We start from the raw sequence: 20717 nt of genomic DNA, 5'->3' as shown, positions 1-20717 counted from the left end.
TCACTGTATGCTTAAAATGAATGAATTTTATGGTATATAAATTATACCGCAATTAAGCTGTCAAAATATATATCATGGACCTCTTTTCATTCACCTAAAGCTGTAGTTGGAAATATAAATCTAATCAAATCCCTACTGTTGGGCAGAGATTCTCTCTCTTGCCCTGATATCTGCTGTGATTCCCTAAGAGTGGGTGAGGCTGTGTATCACAGCCACGAATGAGGCAAACTATATCCTAAAGCATATCCCCAGATACGCAGATCATCAAGAACGAGCAGACCCTCTTCAGAAGTCACACAGCTCTACACAGCTTCCTAAAGGAAGTAGAGAGGCCACCAAGACCAAGGCTGCAGACATCAAACCTCTGGACATTATTTTCTACCTCTTGTTGTTTTGTGAGGAAAAAGATGTGTGCTCCATGTTTGTGTTCCTTCAACAGGCCCTGGGGGGTGTCTCCAGGCTCATCCTTGCCTGCTCCATCACTATCAAAAGAGGCTCCTGGCTGAAGTAGCAGGTCCAGTCCATCCAGGGGTCCATTGGGAGATCTCAGCCGAGCTATCTCACCTACTCCTTCCCTTGGAGTTGCTATCCTGTTTTATCTTTGTTTTAACATGTAGAACTGGCATTGTGTCTATTTTTCTCAACACTATTCCTAGGTCTAGTACAGTTAGCAAGTGCATATTATATACCTGTTAAAATAAAAAGGTGGCATAAACTGTCTCCCTTTGTGTTTGAGTCTCTGTGAAATGTTTCATTGGCAGTGGACCCAAGAGGGATTAAAGCTCCATCCATCAACATTTCTACTACCACAGACTGGCCCCCTGTCAGACTAGACTGCCTGACCTTTGAAGTTTCACTGGCTTCCATGCGTGGTCACAGTTCTCCTATGTTCTGGACTTACCTGAGGTCAAAAGCCAGCAGACTTGTGCAAGTGGTGAGTTGGGATGGGCCAGAATGCATTCAGATAATCTGATCCTGCGATCTGATAAAATGCAAACAATGATTACAGCCTCTGGCTGAAAACTGGGCTGCAAAGCTGGGTAAAATTGTGCAGAAATTCATGGGCAGATACAAACTATCATTTGGCCACATTAGCTTGATTTCTCAAAACCAATAAAGAAAGTAGCTTGTGATACTATTTTTCCCTCAAGAAAAAACCAAGTCTTTTCTCCCTCTCAAAACAGGGAGAAAATATTCATTTAGGAAGTCTGATAATCTATTCCTTTTTTACATGGAGATAATTTTTTCTCCATTGTACAATGAGATGTGAAGAATAGAGAGTAAACAGACCTTTTGTAATAGACTTCATTATCTTTAATACTGCACTTAATAAAAGCCTACCACTATTGTTTACCATACAAGTTTTCAACTCTTTACAAAAGGCTGATGCTTATCTGATCTGGTCAGAGGTCTTGTTTGCACCACAGGCTGGTACGATAGTCTTGAGAAGAGAATTAAGCTCAGCTATAGAGCAGGACACATCAAGTATTTAAACTGTCACTTGTGCTTAATTCTTCCTGGAAAAAGTAGACCTTGAGTACTTTTTTTTTTTTTTTTTTTTTTTTTTTTGCTGTACGCGGGCCTCTCACTGCTGTGGCCTCTCCCGTTGCGGAGCACAGGCTCCGGACACACAGGCTCCGCGGCCATGGCTCGCGGGCCCAGCCGCTCCGCGGCATGTGGGATCTTCCGGGATCGGGGCACGAACCCGTGTCCCCTGCATCGGCAGGCGGACTCTCAACCACTGCGCCACCAGGGAAGCCCTTGAGTACTTTTTTAAAGAATTTATTTGAAAAAAAAAAAAAAAAAAAAGAAAAAAAAAAAAGAATTTATTTGATATAAAGTTGCAAAGCAACCATTGCTTTAATTCTGTGTCTACTCCCAGAGCAGAACTATATCCTTAGATAATTTCTAAAATTGATATACGCTAAATGTGAGAAGACCTAGTGAAACAGGAGGGAAGGGGGCAGGGCACAACCTTTGAAGGAATGACATAGCTCGAGGACATAACGTAAGCTGATTTGAACCAAATGGGTCCAAGATGTAGGACAAGTCGATTTCCATTAGATCTTGAGTCTCAGTATACGCTCATTGTAACACATCAGCAAGCTAAATGACACACCCACAGGCTCCATGACAGTCCCAAGACTGACCATAAGGATCAAAAAGTGGGTGGTGCGGGGCTTCCCTGGTGGCGCAGTGGTTAAGAATCCGCCTGCCAATGCAGGGGACACGGGTTCAAGCCCTTGTCCAGGAAGATCCCACATACCGCGGAGCAACTAAGCCTGTGCGCCACAACTACTGAGCCTGTGCTCTAGAGCCCGCAAGCCACAACTACTGAGCCCACGTGCCACAAGTGCTGAAGCCTGAACGTCTAGAGCCCGTGCTCCACAACAAGAGAAGCCACTGCAATGAGGAGCCCACACACGGAAACGAAGAGTAGCCCCCCTCTGCTGCAACTAGAGAAAGCCCGTGGTCAGCAACAAAGACCCAACCCAGCCAAAAATAGATAAATAAATAAATAAATAAATAAATAAAAGTGGGTGGTGGCCCAATTCCTGGAAATCCCCACCCCTTCCTGAAATAGCTGGAATACTTCTCCCACTCATTAGCCTATGAAATTACCCACCCCTGTAAAAACTGACAACCCCATACCCTGGTGCCTTTCTCACCTTCTGAGATGGCCCACACTCTGTCTGTGGAGTGTTTCTCTCTAAATAAATCCATTTCTTACCTATCACTTTGTCTCTCACTGAATTCTTTCTGTGATGAGACATCAAGAGCCAGAACTTCACTAAGTCCTGAAACCAGGTGTGTGATCTCAGTTGGAAGACTGTGGGTTTCGGCTGGGTTTGAGTCCTGGCCGCGTGGGTTCAAGTCCCAATCTGGGTTTAGGCTGGGTTTGAGTCCCAGCATGTGGGTTCAAGTCCCAATCTGGGTTTAGGCTGGGTTTGAGTCCCAGCATGTGGGTTCAAGTCCCAATCTGAGGTGCACAGTTTCTCTAGAATCTCGCACACAGGGCACATTGTAACAAATGACAAATATTAAATCCTCCCCCTCTCCCTCATCCCTCCTGGTACCTGCCCAGGGTCATGGTCTAAGATAACATGACCAGTCTTCCAGAGAGACGATAGCAACTGTGTTGCTTTTCTAGCCAAGATGAAGGATTCTTGCATTCACTCACTCACTGGATAACATTTGATCGTTAAGTCCTAGGTGTTGCCAATGGCTGCTGGGGAGGAGAAATGAAGAAGACATGGAGCCCACTGTGAAGAGCTGTATGTTTGACAGGAGCAGATCAAACTTAGGAAAAATTACAATGTAATGGGACAATCCAGTGCGTGCCTTTTTCAGAATATAGAGAAATTATTTTCATATCAGTGGAGGAGATCTGGAGGGAATGAGCAACAGGGAAGAGATTCCTTGAGGATGCTGGCAGGACAGGTAAAATCTGCATTCATGGAGGTGGGCCTGGGAAAGTATTTTGAGAAGAGGGAACTAGATGAGAAAAAGTCCTGAGGCAGGAAGTGCAGGAAGCTGTGCGTGTGTGTGTGTGTGTGTGTGTGTGTGTGTGTGTGTGTGGTGGTGATGGTGATGGTGGAGGGTTGGAGGTACACTCTACAGTTGGAAAAAGCTGATCATGGAACCAGGGAGGGGCAGCTGAAGAGTTTGGACTTAATGTGGTTGATATCATGGAACCTTTACAAGTTCAGAGTATAATGTGGCATGCTATGCTCTGGGAAGATGAATTTGGTCAACAGGTTGAAAGTAGCCTCAAATTGAAGACAGTGTTGGAGAGCATAAAGTCTGAGAACCTAATTGTGTGGATAAAGAAACAGACCAAAGAGGAAGTGACTTGCCATGAGGTTACAAAGCAGTTTTAGGACAAGGAAAGGACTACAAACCTTCCTCTCCTTTGCCTCCCCATGCCCATCCTGCTTCTGTTTCCAAGTGGCCAGGCCCTGTTGATTCTTCCTCTCCCTTCCCACTGGTCTGCTTACATCCAGTCTTCATCTCTTGAGGAAGTTATCTGATTTTATTTAAATGCCCAGGCCTTTTACCTTCTGCATCTTCCTCTGCCTTTGACCAGGAACAAGAAGGAAAAAAACAGAACACAACAGTTGAATGCCTACATTGACAACGGCAGGCACTTTGTTAGAGATTCAGAGACAAATTGCACTCTCAGCCCAGTAGCTGAGAAAGACAAGGTGACCAGTGACATCATGCAGAGTTACAGGGACTGAGGGTAAGCACAGAGTGATGGGAGCACTTTGTAGGGGCAATGCATCCACTGGAGGTGGTGGGAGGGGCAAAAAGGCCTCTCAGAGGATGTGATATTTAAGGCAGGTCTGAAGAAGCTAGGTAAGGGTTGCCAGGTGTACGGAGAAGAAAGAGAGCTCCTGGGAGAAAGAATCCGCATAAAGGCAGAGAAGCAGGGTCAGTTAAGGTGTTTGAGAAACCACCAGACCTCCAATTGGCTGGAGGGTTCAGGGCTGGCAGACATGAGGCTGAAGAGCTATGCAAACTACACTGAGGAGCTTGGCCTGCTGGGTTTTAAGCTGGGGAGAGGCCACATAGGGTTGGTATTTACCTTCCATCTTCAGTGTCCCTGTTCTTATTATTTCTCCAGTAGCCTTTTCCTATCTTTTCCTCTTGGTCAGCCATGGCAGACTATGAGTTCTGCACATTGGAATGTTCAACCTGAGACCAGATGGCCACTCAGCAGTGGGTAAGGGAAGAGTCAGGCTGCCTGGGCTCAGTGGGGCGTCTCAGTTTAACCGGGTACTAGCTCTGTGTTAAGAGCAGGCTACTTAACCTCCTTGGGCTAGAGAAAATAATAATGCCAACCTCAGAAGGGTTTTCTGAGGGTTCAGTGAAATGCAGATGAAAAATCCTTAGAATATTGCCGGGCATATATGAGGACAGAGAAAGGACTGACAAGAGCTACACAAAGGCCTTGGGGAAAGGGACTGTCATGGATGCAAGCAAATGGTGGGAACACAGCCTAGCGTTGTTCAGTCTTTGGTGTCATCACTGGCAATCCTCCAGTCACATGCCCTCCGCCCCACCTGAAATTCCGTGCTTCTTTTAGTCTCTGAATTGGTAAACCTGTATTTCTCTAGCATTGAGACTGCAGATTTACACAGCCTTCCCTTCTTTCCCAAGTCCCTGCACGCAGCAGGTTTTAATAGGGTTGTTGAGAAAAGTGTGAATACAAAAGAAACCAGATCAGCAAATGAGGAGGCTTTTGATTTGGGTTTGCACGGATGACAACACTGCATGTGGTTCGCCCAAGCATCCAATTTATGACTTTGCCTCTTACACTCCTGGTGAGTGCCTCCTGAGCAGAAATTATCTTTTGTGATTAACTTTATATAATGCTTGTGCTAACTCTAGGCCCACCTGAGCAATTCATAAATATTTCAGGAGGAGAGACCTAGTGATCTTCCCCAACACACTCATACAACAGTTTCAACATAATTAGGAGCATTTCTGGATCTAACACCGCACTCTTACAATGTGTATGATGAAGGAAATGAATGCTAATTATACGTTATTAAATCTCATTAATCCTCATTAGAACCCTATTATTCTTTATAAGTGGGTTACTAGGGAAGAAAAAAAAGAAGCACTGGTCAAGTCCCGTTATGTCCAATGGGGAATGGGTGAATCTATTCTTAGTTCGTGTGATACCAGTTTTTCATGTTAAACAATAGCACTCAGAATGTGGGTTTGCCGAAGTGTTGAGAACAGAGTAAGTGAATTGTGGTGTAATAGAATGATCTTTTTAAAGCCCCAGAATAAAATCTCTTTAAGAGCTCATGTTTCCTATTTCAAACTACATTAGTTGCAAAAACAAAAATATTTCGTTATTGCATGGAATAGGTACCCTTGACCTTACCTCTACCTCTATCTTCATATTTTTTGTATGAGTAGATGAGAAACTGAGAGCAAGAGAGATGGAGTAATTTGGACCCAAGAATGTCTGGATTCAAAGACTTTGCACTAAGAAGATGCTCGATAAATGGTTAAGTGCAGAAATGTGTTTCTGTGTTTAATTCTTGGTCAAAAAGAATCCCACCAAATCCCAAAAGAACCAAGTTTTGGAGGTTTCATGAATTAGTAACTCACGGTGTACTCTCAACATTCATTAACAGAAATTAGGAGGTCAGGGCCTCCTTGTTGGGTGGAGAAATCATGGGATTAGTCAGGTGACCTGGCTGGGGGGAGGTGGGTTCAGGTGATTACTCTGTTGCTTATTTTGTGTTGGGTAAGTCATTTTACCTGACTTTTTACCTCAAATGTAAACGATGGACTATAATTTGTCCTAACAAGAAGATCTAATAAACCAGTGAGAAAGTGCTTTTATGATGTGCTGAGGTGAGGACATGAATAGGATAGAAATACAAGGAAACAGTCTCCAGCCTTGGAGTGCCTTCCAGGCAATGTCTGCTGCACATTTTAACCCCCTGACACCGTTATTGGTGGGTCCCCTGGTTGCTCACATTCACAACCGTCTGAGGAAAAAAAGTCCCACTCAAACCTTCCAAGAACAGGCTTGCCTTTCACCCAGTTCGCAGATTTTTTTTGAAGCTGTAAGCACAGAATAAGCTTTCTGGGCTTCCGGCAGGGCTGTGAAGTGAACTCCAGGGTTTCGTTTATTTGAGCACCGGATAGAGGGAGTTGCCTTGAAGCAACTGATCGGCATGGCTATCCAGGGCTCACTGGCAATTAGAACATTCCAGGGACTGACTCCCTCCGGGTCCCAGGGAAGCTCTGAATCTCTTCCCAGGGTGGTCCTCGTTGCCCGCTGACATCTAGCCTGGTTCACTGCTCCGCGGGAAGGAGGGAGTCAGGGTTCTGCCTGGAGACAGGAACACAGCTGGGAGGCCGAGCATCCGGGTCCCGAGCCTGGATCTGTGGCGGGCATGACCTTGTAGGAGTCGTTTCTCCTCCGAGAGCTCCAGTTTTCCCATGTGTGAAGTGGACGGGCTGGAAGTTGGTCTGGGCCAGCTCCGAACCTCGCTGGGAATCCGGGGCGGGGCTCACGAGGAAGATCTCGGAAGGGGACTCCACGGCAGGATCTCGTCTGCTCAGATTCAGGCCCCTAATCTGGCGCCCTAACAGTGGACGCAGGTTCCCCCATTTTTTCGGCAGCCCCTCTCCCCGGCCGCTTCCTCCTTCTACGTTTCCTTCCTCTTCCTCCAGTGCAGGCAAAACCTCCACACCTCCCTTTCCCTTCCTCCTTTGCAGTCTCCCCGCATCCCCGCGTCTCCCCTTCCTCCCAGGAAATCAACTGTCGTCAGCGCGCCCACCTTGGGGCAAGGCCACGGACCGCGGCGGGCGCCCCCTCCCCCGGCGGCGAGCGCGGCGCGGCGGCCCCGCGGGCACCCGCCTTCCCATACCTTACATGGACAAATGCGTGCAGGCAAAGTCAGGAATTCAGGCCCCTGACGTCAGCCTCCAGCTCTCAGGGCACCGCACGGGAGACCGAGGGGAGGGGGTGGGGACGGTGGGGAGGAAGGAGGGGGAAAGGCACCAACCAGCAGCCGCTCCAGCCCTGCCGAAGTTTCACTTTTTGTCTGTGGGTTCGCTCCCGGGCCCCGCGCGAGCTTTCCTGGGATAAGTAGCTTTAGCGAGCGGGGGAGAGCCGGGCGCTGCAAGGTAAGGGCTGGCTGCGCGGCCGGGGGCGCGGGGCGCGGTGCGGGGCGCGGGGCCGGGCCTGGGGACAATGGGAGGGGGAGTGCCTGGGCACCTCCTCCTTCTCCGCTGCCTCCGCCTCCAGCCGCCGCCGCCGCCGCCGCTGCCCCGGCCGCCTCCTCCCCGAGGTATTTGTTGCAAATCCTCCTTCCTTCCCCCCACTCTCCGCCCGCGGGCGCCTCGGGAACCCCCAGCCCTCCCCGAGCGCGAGCGCCTCCGGGGTGGCAGGAGCGCGGGGCGCAGGGCGCCGAGCGCGCGCCCGGGCCGGGCCGCAGGGCCCGCGGTGCGGAAGTGCCGGCCGCAGCGTGATCATGGGGTGCACGCGTGGGGGAGGGGGACCCCGAGTTTTTCGGGAAGCGTCGACCGGGGGCTGGGCGCGGGTGGAGGCCTTCCCTTCGCGCCCCCTGCCCGGGCTTTTCAGGGCTCCCAGGGGGCGGGGCCACACCCAGCAGCTCCGAGCTTTCGCGGAATCACAGTTGTCACAGTGGAAGGGGCCTAGGAGCCCTCACATCAAGTTCCCCCATTTTCCAGCTGGGGCAGGTGAGGCCCAGAGAGGAGGAGAGCCTCCTCAAAGTCGCTCACTAGAGGCTGAGCCATAATTAAAATAAATGGCTTCCGACTCCTAGTTCCTTTTCTCCAAGCAGTTTTCCAGCGCCCACTGTGAGCCCGCGCCATGCCGGGTTGCTGGGTCAGATGCATTTAGGGCCCTGACTCTGCCCTCAGGGAGCGCACAGTCAACCCGAGGAGCCAAACGTGACCCAAGGTAGAAGGTGCTAAGTGCTGGGGAAAAGGCAAGGGTAAAATTTCAAGGGTCTCGGAGAAGAGTTTGGTTTCCTCGTCCCTCAGGAAACATCAGAGGCTTTGGAAGGATGGGGGGTTTTCTGAAGGCAGCCAGGCTCAAGGAGCGAGGCCTTGTGCGGGAGGCAACCGCAGAGCAGAGAAGACTCAAAATGTGGAGAGTGGGGATGGAGCTGTGACTGTTACTGTGCTGGGAGCACGGGGTTGGGAGGCGTGGGTACAGGAGATGAGATAATCAGTGGAATTGGGCCTGAGGGGTGTCTTTGGGACTTTGAGGTGCTGGGGGAGCTGAAAGAGCTTTGTGGCTTCCTTTCCCTTCCCAGTGACCCAATGTCTGCTCGCCCTCAACACAAAATGCAAAAATTTAGGTTCACGTTTGAGCTGCTTTTCTAGGACCAGACTCGCTTAACCTTGTGTCCAATCCCGTCTCTCTTTCCACCTCCTCCCCCTTTTCTAGTGGTTCATTCTCACGAAGGTGTTAGTGACTTGGCAATGGCTTACCTCCCCCAGCACAAGAGCATTTTAAGAAAGCCTTTAAGCGGAAGGAGAGAGAGCAGCTAACACTCTCCTCTCCCCTGCATCCTCACCCTCCCTGCCCTTACAGATAGGGAAACATGAATAAAAGCCCAGAGAAGACGGGTGCCAGTTCTAAAGCCTACAGTAAATAAAGGTAGCCGGTGGGAGGCCAGAACTTCCAGTAGGGTTCTCTGTACCCCATGACCAGCCTTCTTCCTTTCGGGGTCTCTGCCTGTACCAGGCTCAGTCAAAAGGAAGAATGTGTATCTTTTTTTTTTTTTTAATCTCAGTATAAGAATACACTATTTATTTATTTTTATATACAACAGGTTCTTATTAGTCATCCATTTTATACACATCTGTATACATGTCAATCCCAATCGCCCAATTCATCACACACACCCCCCCCCCCACGGCTTTCCCCCCTTGGTGTCCATACGTTTGTTCTCTACATCTGTGTCTCAATTTCTGCCCTGCAAACTGGTTCACCTGTACCATTTTTCTAGGTTCCACATATATGCGTTAATATACGGTATTTGTTTTTCTCTTTCTGACCTACTTCACTCTGTGTGACAGTCTCTAGGTGCAAGAATGTGTATCTTGCATTTAATTTTTGCAAGACAGTCCCCCCAACACCAACACCCAGGCCTTCAGAGTCTAGACTGTAGACTCTAGATGCGAGATAGGTAGCCAGGGTTAGCTGTCTGAATGGTAGGGGTGCACGCCTGGGGCCTTTGGGTCAGGCAGCTGCCCAGGGTCATGCTCCTTGTAAGCAGCGGGCAGGCCTAGAGCCGGCTTTGGGGGTTGACAGAAGGAGGAGAAACAGCTGTGGAGCTGGTTACTATGACTGAGTAGGACCCTTCTTCGAGTGACATATGCCAGTGGACAGTCAGTTCCAGGCAGTGGGAGATGGGAAAGGAGGCTTCATTATGAAGGTCCTTAAAAATGCCAGGCATGGATATGACTTGAAGTGATCAGTCGAGGGTTTTGAGCAGGCTGGGACATGAGTGAGAGGAGAACTGGCATTGGGAGGCCTTCTGCTGCCCATTCCAGTGAGACAGGCCATAATCTGGCCTAAGAATATTATCGGTGGGGTGTTGCTCATTTACCCCACGTGTATTACTGAGTGTCTGTTATGTGCCATTGGCAAAGATGAAAATTTTACGGCAGGTTCCTTATTTTACTGAGGCATATAAATTGTACATTGTATGTATTGAGGCATATAAAAAGTATACTTTTTCACATTTTAATATCACTGAAATTGGGTTGTCTTATAATCACAGATGTGTCATAGTTGAGCAGCTCTTCATTCTAAGTTGATAATGGTACATCTTACCCTTGATGGCTAAGAGTTGATAAAATTTGTTGATCATACCCTTTATGAATGTACAGTGCTTTGCACTTTATAAAAGTTTTCCATCAGATATTCCATTTGAATCTCAAAAGTCCCCTGAGAGTTGGGCCTGGTGATCCTGTCATCTCGATTTTACCTCTTGCCCAAGGTCACAGAGCTAATTAGATATGTGCTCAAAATGACAGCCTAGAACTTTGCCTCTTGATGTTAATATGCGACTTTACCCTGCTATGGAGCTAGCACGGGTTAATTAGGCATGGGAAGGTCAAATTGAATTTGATTTCAGAACTATGGCTGAAGATGCTGGAATGATGGTGGGTTTTTGGGGGGGGGGTTTGGCCAAGGGCAGAATGTAACTCATGAGGACTGGGAGGATCCCTTAGCCTAGAGATTTGCTGCATTAAATGGAAAATGGGCAGGGAGATAGAAGATGCCAGGTAACATAGTAAAATCAGAGGATGGAGCACGCTGCTGTTTTTACACAGAAAGGAGAGGAACAGTGGATGAGGCACACAGGTTCTGGAGCCTCCCTTCTGTGAAGCAGGAACTGGCTAGCCCTGGGAGTACAAAGATGAGGAGGACACGGTCCCTGTTCTTGGGGAGCACCTGTGTGTGTGTGTGTGTGGTGCTGTTCGAGGGCTATGTTTCTGCTGCACTGACGTGGTTCCACCTCAGGGAAGCTACCAGAGGGAGCAGTGCCTGAAGAGAATCTTTACGGTTATATAGGAATCGCCCAAGTGGAAGAAGAACAGGTAAGGGCTGAACCTGTTAGGCATATGCAGACAAATGTAGGGAAGGAGCATGGCAGTTGAGGCTGGTTTTTGCATGGCCAGCATGAACAGGGTGGTGGGAAATGGGAAAAGGGAGGACTTTCATTCTTTGCTAAGTAGATTTAAATTTATCTTGTGGGCTCTAGGGGCCATTAAAGGCTTCTCTAGAGATTTGCAGGAAAACAAGGCTGGGCAAGGGCTCTGGAAGCATCTGTGGGATTAGGTATTGGGATGCTAACTGCAGGAAGAAGAGTAACATATTTAGTAAGTGGTTGAGTAGAGCTGAGACTTTGACCCTGGGCAGTAATTAGGAGTCCTAGCTCAGCGTGTGCATTGCTGGGTGGGGACTTCCTGGATAATGGCATTGGAAGGCAGCACCCAGCTGGAAGAAACCGAGGCGAGGAGAGGGGAGGTAAAGTTGTGATGCATGCAGGAAGCTTATCTGGGTGGAAATCCGTGGGCTTGAAGGTGTGTGTGAAGCAGAGGTGGGGAAGGGAAGAAGGAATGGAATCGTGATGTGGGAGTCTGCTCTAGATGGCTTGGATGCGTGGAGGAAATGGCAGTGCCTTCTTTTTTTTTTTTTTTTTTTTTTTGCGGTACGCAGGCCTCTCACTGTTGCGGAGTACAGGCTCCAGACGCGCAGGCTCAGTGGCCATGGCTCACAGGCCCAGCCGCTCCGCGGCACGTGGGATCCTCCCGGACTGGGGCACGAACCCGTGTCCCCTGCATCCGCAGGCGGACTCTTAACCACTGCGCCACCAGGGAAGCCCCAGCAGTGCCTTCTTAATGCGAGTCATAGAAATGGGGAAGGACACTGATGCATTGATGAGGACCTCACCTCTCCTGACTTTCTACAAATAGGGTGGGTGGGTGGCTGGGGGTTAATGGGATTCATGCTTGGAAGCAGGTAAACCACAAAATTGAGGCTAGAAAATGTTTATCTTTTGATCCTTCTTTCTTAATAATAACATAATTTAAAAAATTTGAGTACTTACCGTGTACTTACATAATTCTCATACTGATTCATTAAAGTAGGTTTTATGGTTATCAATCTCATTTTGCAGATGAGAAAATGAGTTTGGTTAAATAAGGTTACACAACTACTAAGTGAAATGGCGAGTTTAGAACCTTTCCCTGATCTTCACTGCTCTCTCTGTGCCGCCAGAAGGAAAAGTGAAAATTGTCGATGAAAATTAATCAGTCGATCTAAAAAAGAACTGTAAAATTTTATTCGATCCAAATTTGAGCATTATAACCCGGGAAGAGCATCTCAGAACGCTCTGAGAACTGTTCCGCCTGTTAGAAGTCAAGGCACGGTTATATAAGCTTTTTGAGACAGAGGGCTGTACATCACATGATGTATTGATATTATCAACAGTTTACTTAATGCAGATCTAAGCATCATCCTGGTGGGTCATGTGACCCCTGCAACATCAAGAAGGAATGTTATTAAGGCATTGTCTGGTTGATGCTAGGAGCATGTTGCTCTTGATGGTTGAGCAGGTATTCCTGCCGCTGGGGGAGGTCTGGTCGAATCGTAATGCAGATACTCGATGCGCACTGCGGGGAGAGAGGGGGCCAAAGGGCAGGGAAGCATTTTTATGTTTAAATTTTCTTGCCTTGCCATAAAGTATGAATTTTATTTCACAAAGTCACCACTGTCTTTCAATGTTCTTCCTCAGAATTTAACTCAGTACCCATTCTTGGGCCCCAGCAGGACCATAATCCAGGGTTTCCCTGGGCAAGCAGCCTTTTCACTTCCATACTGGTGCTGCTTCAGCCCGGTCTCTCTTGAGATGCTGCCATTCCCTCTACCCTTTGGCTGTCTTCTCTCTGCAAAGCTAACTGGAGAGAGAACAGAGCTTCTCTAGCAAGCATCTGCTTCCTCCCCCCAACATTGCCTTCTCCCCAGTCTCTTGGAGTAATAAGGATTTGAGGTACCCCACAGAGAGGCAGTTGGGGAAATAGGATAACAAAGTAGGGGAGTGATGGAGGGTCTTGATCTCAGTCATTGCCCTTGATCTATGGCTCCTGGGACAATGTTCTCTGGAGTCGAGCCAGATAGCTCCTGTTGGATCCCGCCCTTCCCTAGGTCACTCAGACCTCTTCCTCCAAGAAGGCTTTCTGGCTCAGGACTCTGAGTGATCAACTAAGGTCCTTTCTGTGACCTACCCACCTCAGGTGGGTTATTTGCATTTTGATAACTTACAGGTAAGATATTTTCAGGGGCGAGAAGACAGATCCTAGGAATGGCACCCAGCAAAGTAAATAAGACCTTGGCTTTCTCTTCTTTGAATACCTCTCATCTCTGGTACCTTGAAGATGTTCAGTAACTGCTTGTTTACTCATTTAGAATGAGTAACATTTACTGATACAATGTAAGCATGGATCACGCTTGACCACATATATTTGCTTGACTTTGTTCTCCCCTCCCCTTTAAAATAAGCGGCAGGAGGTTCGCAAGGATGCCTGCTTTGTTAAGGGCCATGTTCCCCAGTCCAGAGGAGTGCCTGGTACAGCGTAGGCACCCTGGAACTGTTTGTTAGGTGAAGAAGGGGTTGGCTTAGTGTACTGCAACCACAAGATAGCAATGATGGGGGAAAGGAACGTTTTACTGACTGAGAGGTTTGGGCCTGTGGGGTCCCAGGACTGGATTGAGTCCCCACGATGCTGTGAAGCCGCCACAGGTGGTACTCGGCAGTCCCACCATCAGGGTCAAGATTAGGGGGTGGGAGTGTAGAACTGAGTGTCTAAACTAACTAGCCATCCCAAGAGTAAGTGTGATTCAAACTGTGCTTTCCTTTCTCCCTCACAGCCAGGTGGTCGTGTTGTCTTTGAACATTCTGCTGTTTTCATGTCCATGCCTTTGCTTATGCTGTTTTCTCTACCTGGAGTTCCAGGCCTCTCTGCGTGTTGTAAACCTATGATAAATAAATAAATAAATTAATTAAGTTATTTATTTATTTTCTTTCTTTCTTTGCGGTACGCAGGCCTCTCACTGTTGTGGCCTCTCCCGTTGCGGAGCACAGGCTCTGGACGTGCAGGCTCAGCTGCCATGGCTTACGGGCCCAGCCGCTCCACGGCATGTGGGATCTTCCTGGACCGGGGCACGAACCCGCGTCCCCTGCGTCGGCAGGCGCACTGTCAACCACTGCGCCACCAGGGAAGCCCGACCTATGATTTTTTAAGTTCAAGGCGAAAACCCACCTTGTGCCATGAAGCCATTCCCAGACTCTTAGCCCCCTTATACCCCACTTATATGTGTGATCACATGCATCTCTGTCTCGTGTTCAGTTCAGCACATCATTCGGGTTCTGAGTGATTACCCATGCCAGACAGAAATGCTGGAAACTGATCTTACAAAGACAGCTAAGGCTCTGTCTTCAAGGATCTTCATTCCAGCCTAGGAGACAGACTGAAATAGAACATGGGAAGGCCCTACTAGAGTGATGAACAAAAAAATAATGGGAGCCGTGAGAAATGGCTGACTGACTACCTGGAAGAACAGGAAAAAATGCTCATGGAGAAGAAGACATTGGGTTGGGTTTTGAAGGGTGAGTAGGAGTTCTTATGGTGGACAGAGGTGGAAGAGCTTTCTGGGCAGAGAGACCTTGATATACAGGCACAGGCCTGAGGCCTAAGAGTGTTTGGGGGGTGTGTTTGGAGATCACTGAGAAAGATGGGGCTGGCCAGGGAGGATTAGAGGGTAAAGGGCTGGCAGCTTGAGCTGAGGACGATGGCAGCAGTGGTGGTGGGTAGGGAACAGGAGGGCTTTTGTTACTTTTTGAGCAAAGGAGGGTGTCGTTGGGTCTGTGTTTCAGAGAACTCTGGTGGCAGAGTGATAGCAGTTCTGGGCCAGAGGCGGGGACACCGCTTAGGAGGCTGCTGAAATGTTCCAGGTCAGGAAACACCAGCCTGCACCAGGTCAGCAGAGTAGAGAGGGAAAAAGTTGTTTACTGTTAGAATCTTATCAGGCAGCTTAGTTCCTATTCTTGTCCTTCCAATTATTTGCCCGCTTATCAGCCTTGACTGGAAAAACTATTTTATCCGCACCAAAGCTTGTAGGCAGTGGAAGCAGCAGGCTGGCAGCCAGTTCATGCCTTAGAATTGTGGGCTGGGGCCTTGGTGGCCAGAGCCACCTGATTCCTCCTTTTGCTGTTGAGGAAACTGAGGCCCCAGGGAAAGGACAGAAGTGCTCAGTCACACCCTTGTCTGCTGAGCTGGAGTTGGGTGTGGCCCTTACTCCCTTTCCTGCCCTGTGTCAAGGGTGTTATTGATTCTCTCTCTGCAGAGCCTGGCTGGACACATTCCTTCCCCACCCCACCCCACCCCACCTCCAGGGGCTTTGCTTGGGAGAATTCGGGAGGGACTATAACTTGGAGATCGTTGTTACTGGGCTTGAACCTTGTTCTTTGCACTTTGAAAACAAAGTGATTAAGGTTCAGTTTCAGTCTGCGAGTGCTTTGGGGGTTTCTTTCTTTTTCTGCTATTTATTCCTGTCGCTTATTTGCCGGAACCAAGCTTCTGCATGATAACTTTAAGGTTCCTTGCCTGTGGCGGCCCCCACCCTCATTCCCCTTTTATTTTTACTTATTTTTGCTTGCCTAAAGGTTTTCAGGCTGCCAGCATTAGATCCCTTACAGGATAGATCCTGCTGTTTTTTCTTTCCGTCTTAAACCTGCCCATCACAACCCATCTCATAGAACCCATTAGCGTTTCGTAGCCTTTGTAGCACTTTTTATGTGGAGAATGCATTTTACGGTTGTTTTTTATTACTTAGCTCACAATTGCCATCCAAGAGATGGGTCGGCAGGATCAAACTTGTAAAGTTCAGGGGTGAAGGAACTTCCCCTGTGGTGCTTAAGTGGTAGAGTGAGAATCAGACTCACAGCTCTAAAGCTCCTGTCTTGCTCCTTCCTTCTCTTCTGCTGGTGAGCTGGAGATAATTGATGTGAAAGTCCTTAGCAAGCCCTATACACAGGTGAGAAACTGTTATTATTTCATGGTGTGCTAATTGGTAGCATTAGCTGCCTGTCTGTGACTTTGGAAGGCACCTGAGAATCTGGTTGGATACCCCAGAGCCCTGAGGATATGGGCTTCAGATACTATCATTTCAGCAGTACCATCACCAACTTGGTGTTTGGTGTAAGAAAATAAAGACCTGTGTTTGAGCCACACATTAACCCTGTGATCTTAAGCAAGTTCCAGAACATTCCTGAGCCTCAGTTACCTTCGATTATAGATCATATGATCTGTCCCAGTGCATCTGTGAGAACCAGACATTTCCCTGACAGTGCTTTATACATGGTCGTATAGCGTGTAACATGGCCGTGCAGTGGGTACATGTGGCCGTGCAGTGGGTACACGTGTCTAATTCTTGGTGCCCAGCAAGGTGTCTAGCCTACAGGAATGGCACCTTGTCCTTCTAGAGGAGATTGTGGGATTTAGACCCAGGCAGCTCCAAGTTCAAGTCTTAGCCGTGCGGACTTAAGGGAGGGTGCTCCCTGGGGTGGTCACGGGCGATCTGGTGTACTGATTTACTCATTTTTAGACTTCTTATTCATGAGGGCATCACTGTTGACAACAGTCACTTTGCGAAGTGGGGTGAGTGCCACAGACGTTCACAGGCATTTCCAGGCTGAGGGATGGTTTCTCACCAGTGAATGGCTGTCCAGTGTTTCTTCTTCTCCATTGTGATCCTCCAACTCTCTCTTGGTTTTTTAATTTTTTAAATTTATTTTTATTTGAGAAAAATCGGCTGACATCTTTATTGCTTTGGGGAAGGGGGTCACTCAGGAGCTCTTGGTGGGCAGGTCTGCTTCCTCTTCACCCGTCACAGGCTTCTGGCAGCGCAGGATGGCGCTGGCTCTGCAGGGGGCGGCCAGGCGCCAATCCGTGCGGTGCTTGTTCTTTTGCATCACGTGCCGGATGCTGCTGAGTGTGGCCCGGGCGTTCTTGTTGATGGTGGTCCGCACATAGGTGGCCGGCTTTCGCGGGCCGGATCACCGCTTCATCGCTACCACGACCCCTTTGCTATCTGCCGCCGGCTGCACACCCACAGTCTTGCGGTGAATGGGCCCGTTGTGGCGGAAGGAGTTGCGGGCCTTTAGGTTACTGGGTTTGGTGCTGTACGTCTCCTTGTGCCTCCTGAAGAAGCTGGAGCAGTTCCGGACGACCAGCCATTGCAGGTGCGCGGACATGGCGGCAGCTCCTCTGGTTGCGGAGGCTGGAAAGAGGCAGGCGCGGGGCGGGGCCTCTCTGGGGGTTGGTTTGCGCTGTGTTCGCGCTCCGCTTCTAGTGCAGTCGGTGCTTCTTTCCCGGCCTCCCATCGGAGCCCGCTGTAGTTCCCATGGAAAGCTGGTGCTGAGGGGTGGTTCCAGGCCTTCCTCAGAAACTTGTGTGGGGAAACTTGTATGGGAACCTTTCACGGGCAAGAGGGTCAGGACACGGCAGAGTTGTTTCAGTGTCCTTCAAGGAGTGTGTTTTGGCCTCATTCCATCCCCACAGTGGGCACTTTTTCCGCTGCAGCCGTGGTCGGCATTCCTTAGCCACTCAGGCCATCAACCAGCAGCTTCGGAGAAGATGGCGGTGAGCATGTGTAGTGCGAATTCCTTGGCATTTTCCGGAGACTGCTTTTTGGGCGTTAAGGGAACCCTGTCTTTAATGTTAGTGTCGGTTTGCTTGTCTGTAAAAATGGCTGTAGCAACAGTACCTGATGCAGAGGTAGAGGGACCATACTTTCTGGTTTTGCCAGGACAGCCCTGGTTTATGCCTGTGTCCTGGTGCAGTTTATACAGCGTCCCCTTCCACTCTCAGAGGTATTCTGATTGGAGGTCACCCTACTTGTTAGTACTGAGTGAGGTTGTGTTAAGTCAGGGGTCCCCAATCCCCGGGCCGTGGACCGGTACCGGTCAGCCGCCTCTTAGGAACCGGGCCCACAGCGGGAGGTGAGCGGCGGGCCAGGGAGTGAAGCTTCATCTGCCGCCCCCCATCGCTCACGTTACTGCCTGAACCAACACCGTGTCCCGTCCCCCCACCACGCTACCGACTGTCTTCCAGGAAACCAGTCCCTGGTGCCAAAAAGTTTGGGGACCGCTGGTATAAGTAATAGGTATAAGACCAGGACTAAAGTAAAATGTCAACAAACGTCTACTATTTTCGTCGGAGGAGCTGGTAGGTGCTCAAGAAATGTTTGTTCAGTGAACTACTTTTATAAAGGTAAAGTTTGAGGATGTTTGAAGGGAATGTCTAGCTTGTAGGCAGTTAGGGTTTAGTAGGTTGATAAAAATGTGTTAGTACCTGTTTAGAATATAAAAAAACGCCAGGAGAGTGGTATGGATGGAGGGCTTATTGAGTTCTCTGGAACGTGTGTGGAAGCTTCTTGGAAGGGCTGGGCCTTGGATTAAACATGGAAAGACAGGAACGCTTAGTCCAGGATGTGATGGGGCAGCTAAATTGCTCTGGCTACTTATAGTTAAGAAATAAGATTGAATCTCTGTGCATGTGTGTATTTTATATATTTATTTCTGGCCACACCACGCATGGGATCTTAGTTCCCCGACCAGGGATTGAACCTGGGCCCTCTGCAGTGGAAGCACAGAGTCCTAACTACTGGACCACCAGGGAAGTCCCCATGTGTGTAATGTAGCCGGGTTTTTAAATCTATTATTTTCTAAACGATGGCCCATCTTGATAAAGACCTTTAACTGTAACTGTGGCAGCTTAATGCGGTACCAATTTCTGTGCCAAGAGGTCACCAGAGTAACTTATTCTTCTCATGAGTTTCCAAAGAATATGGTTCTTGTTTAGTTCCCAGGAAGAAAAAAAAAAAAACCAGAAATAAAAAAAACTTAGTTGGCACCTAGAGCTTCTGTCTTGTGTGATATGAAAATGAATCATTTTCAGGAACTGGAGGAGGGAGTTGCTACCCAGAGGGCAGGGTGTGCCCTGACTTCATGGGAAAGGCAAATTCTGAAGTGACCTGGAGGGTAAGCGGCACCTTTTCTTAGAATGAGGTGAAAGGCAGGTCAGCTTTCCTGTAGTCTGGTTGTTTCCAAACTGGACTTCTCTTCTTGGCTGCAGCAGCTTCACTTCATAGGAAACTATGAGGGTTCCAGTAATGACAGCTGGACAGGACCCTCCAGATACATCTGTCCATCGATCTGATGTGTTTGTGTGTTCATTCATTCCACACCAGGTGCTAGGTGTACCTGTGAATGAATGAGTGAAACTCTAGTCTGGGTTTGGGGGATGGAAACATGAATGCTGTGCCACCCCTGCCTCCAGAGGTCATTTAAATAATCAAGAGAGGATGTAAAAGTATATGGAAGAAATATCTGGTGACTCTAACTGAATGGCGACTAACTCTAGGGACCCTGGGGAAACTTCACAGATAAAAGGACTATCATTTGATTGGGCCTTGAAGGATGAGCGGGGATTTGTCTAGTGGGCTAGAGGAGGAGGGGGGTCATTGAGCAAGGGAAGTAACACGAACAGGTGAGAAAATGCATGGCACCTTGGAAAACTGGAGTCATTGGGGATGGGCTGCGGAGTAGAGAGGCCATGGAGATGAGGGTGCAGGGGTGGGCTGGGACGCGGATTGACAAAGGTCTTGATTGCTGACTGAGGACTTGAGACTGCGCTGTGAAAGGAGCATCACGTAGGGAAGGGAGATGATTGGATCTGTGCTTTAGAAAAGTGATGGGTTATGGATGGTTGGAGGGGCCTGGTACTGGAGATGGTGAGATGTGCTGCTGTAGTCCAGGCACCAGATAAACGGAAGCTGAAATGAGGTTGAGGCATTGGCTCTGAGGGACAGTTCACAGGTGGAATAGAGGTCACCCAATCTCCTCATTTAAACAAGAGGAAACCCAGGCCCTGAGCAGGTAACACATACAGAGTCCACAGCCCTGGTTCCATCATAACCCCCAGGTGATCCATCCTCTGCCCAGGGTAACAGGTGCCTCGTTGCTGAGATAGCTGTTTGTCAAGAGGAAGATCTCCATCACTTTTTATCTTTTAAGAGTTCCCTGGAATCTCTTTAACTCTGAATGAAATTGGCTCTTTCTAGAGTTATGGAATCTGTGATCACTGGAGATATTCAAGCAGTGGCTGATTGGGATGTTACAGTGAAAACTCAGGCAATGGTTGAAGACTTGGTCTAGAATATCTTTGAGGTCTATTAACCCTGACTCTTTTTTTTTAGTTCATTCCTTCCTACCTCCTTCCCTCCTTCCCTTTCTTCCTTCCTTGGAGTAGATACTTACACCAGTCTTACCTGCGGTTCCTCTCTCCATTTGGTTCCTCAGGATGATTTTAGCCAAATTGGACAAAAGGCAGAGAGAGTTAAAAATGGATGATTAGGCACTAAGAATAGTGGGCCATAGTTCATGCAGAGTCGTGAGGGAATAACCGTTTGGGGGGCAGCAAGTTAATACTCACCAGGGAGACCTTTGTGACCTAGGCCAGCCAGCACGATCCTGATCAAAATGGAATCCACCATACAGTTAAAGATGCTTTCGACCAATCGCCATTTTTATAGTGCTTTACAGTTAATCATGTGTTTTCCTACAAATTACAGG

The 20717-nt window shown here is 48.6% G+C and overlaps 1 protein-coding gene and 1 pseudogene across 6 annotated transcripts in view; one reads left to right on the top strand and one right to left on the bottom strand.

Annotated features, from left to right (window-relative positions):
• The first annotated feature begins 5972 nt into the window (after positions 1-5972).
• Positions 5973-20717, top strand: part of LPP (LIM domain containing preferred translocation partner in lipoma) — a 709708-nt gene continuing 694963 nt past the window's right edge. For 3 of the 5 annotated variants that reach the window (XM_082624540.1, XM_082624542.1, XM_082624541.1), the window contains exon 1: positions 5973-7662. The gene's annotated coding sequence lies outside the window, so the exon portion shown is untranslated. Of the gene's footprint in view, positions 7663-7743; positions 7827-20717 lie in introns of those variants that run through there. The other 2 variants (XM_082624546.1, XM_082624543.1) reach the window with 2 other exon arrangements.
• On the bottom strand, positions 16729-17336 carry LOC309806769 (large ribosomal subunit protein eL28-like; annotated as a pseudogene). Its single transcript has one exon. The product of its transcript is annotated as a large ribosomal subunit protein eL28-like (transcript).

This window comes from Mesoplodon mirus (genome assembly GCF_964341445.2).
Source record: "Mesoplodon mirus genome assembly, chromosome: 6".
NCBI lineage: Eukaryota > Metazoa > Chordata > Mammalia > Artiodactyla > Ziphiidae > Mesoplodon > Mesoplodon mirus.
The sequence above is the reverse complement of the archived record's forward strand: the minus strand, read 5'-3'. Positions and strand labels throughout refer to the sequence as shown.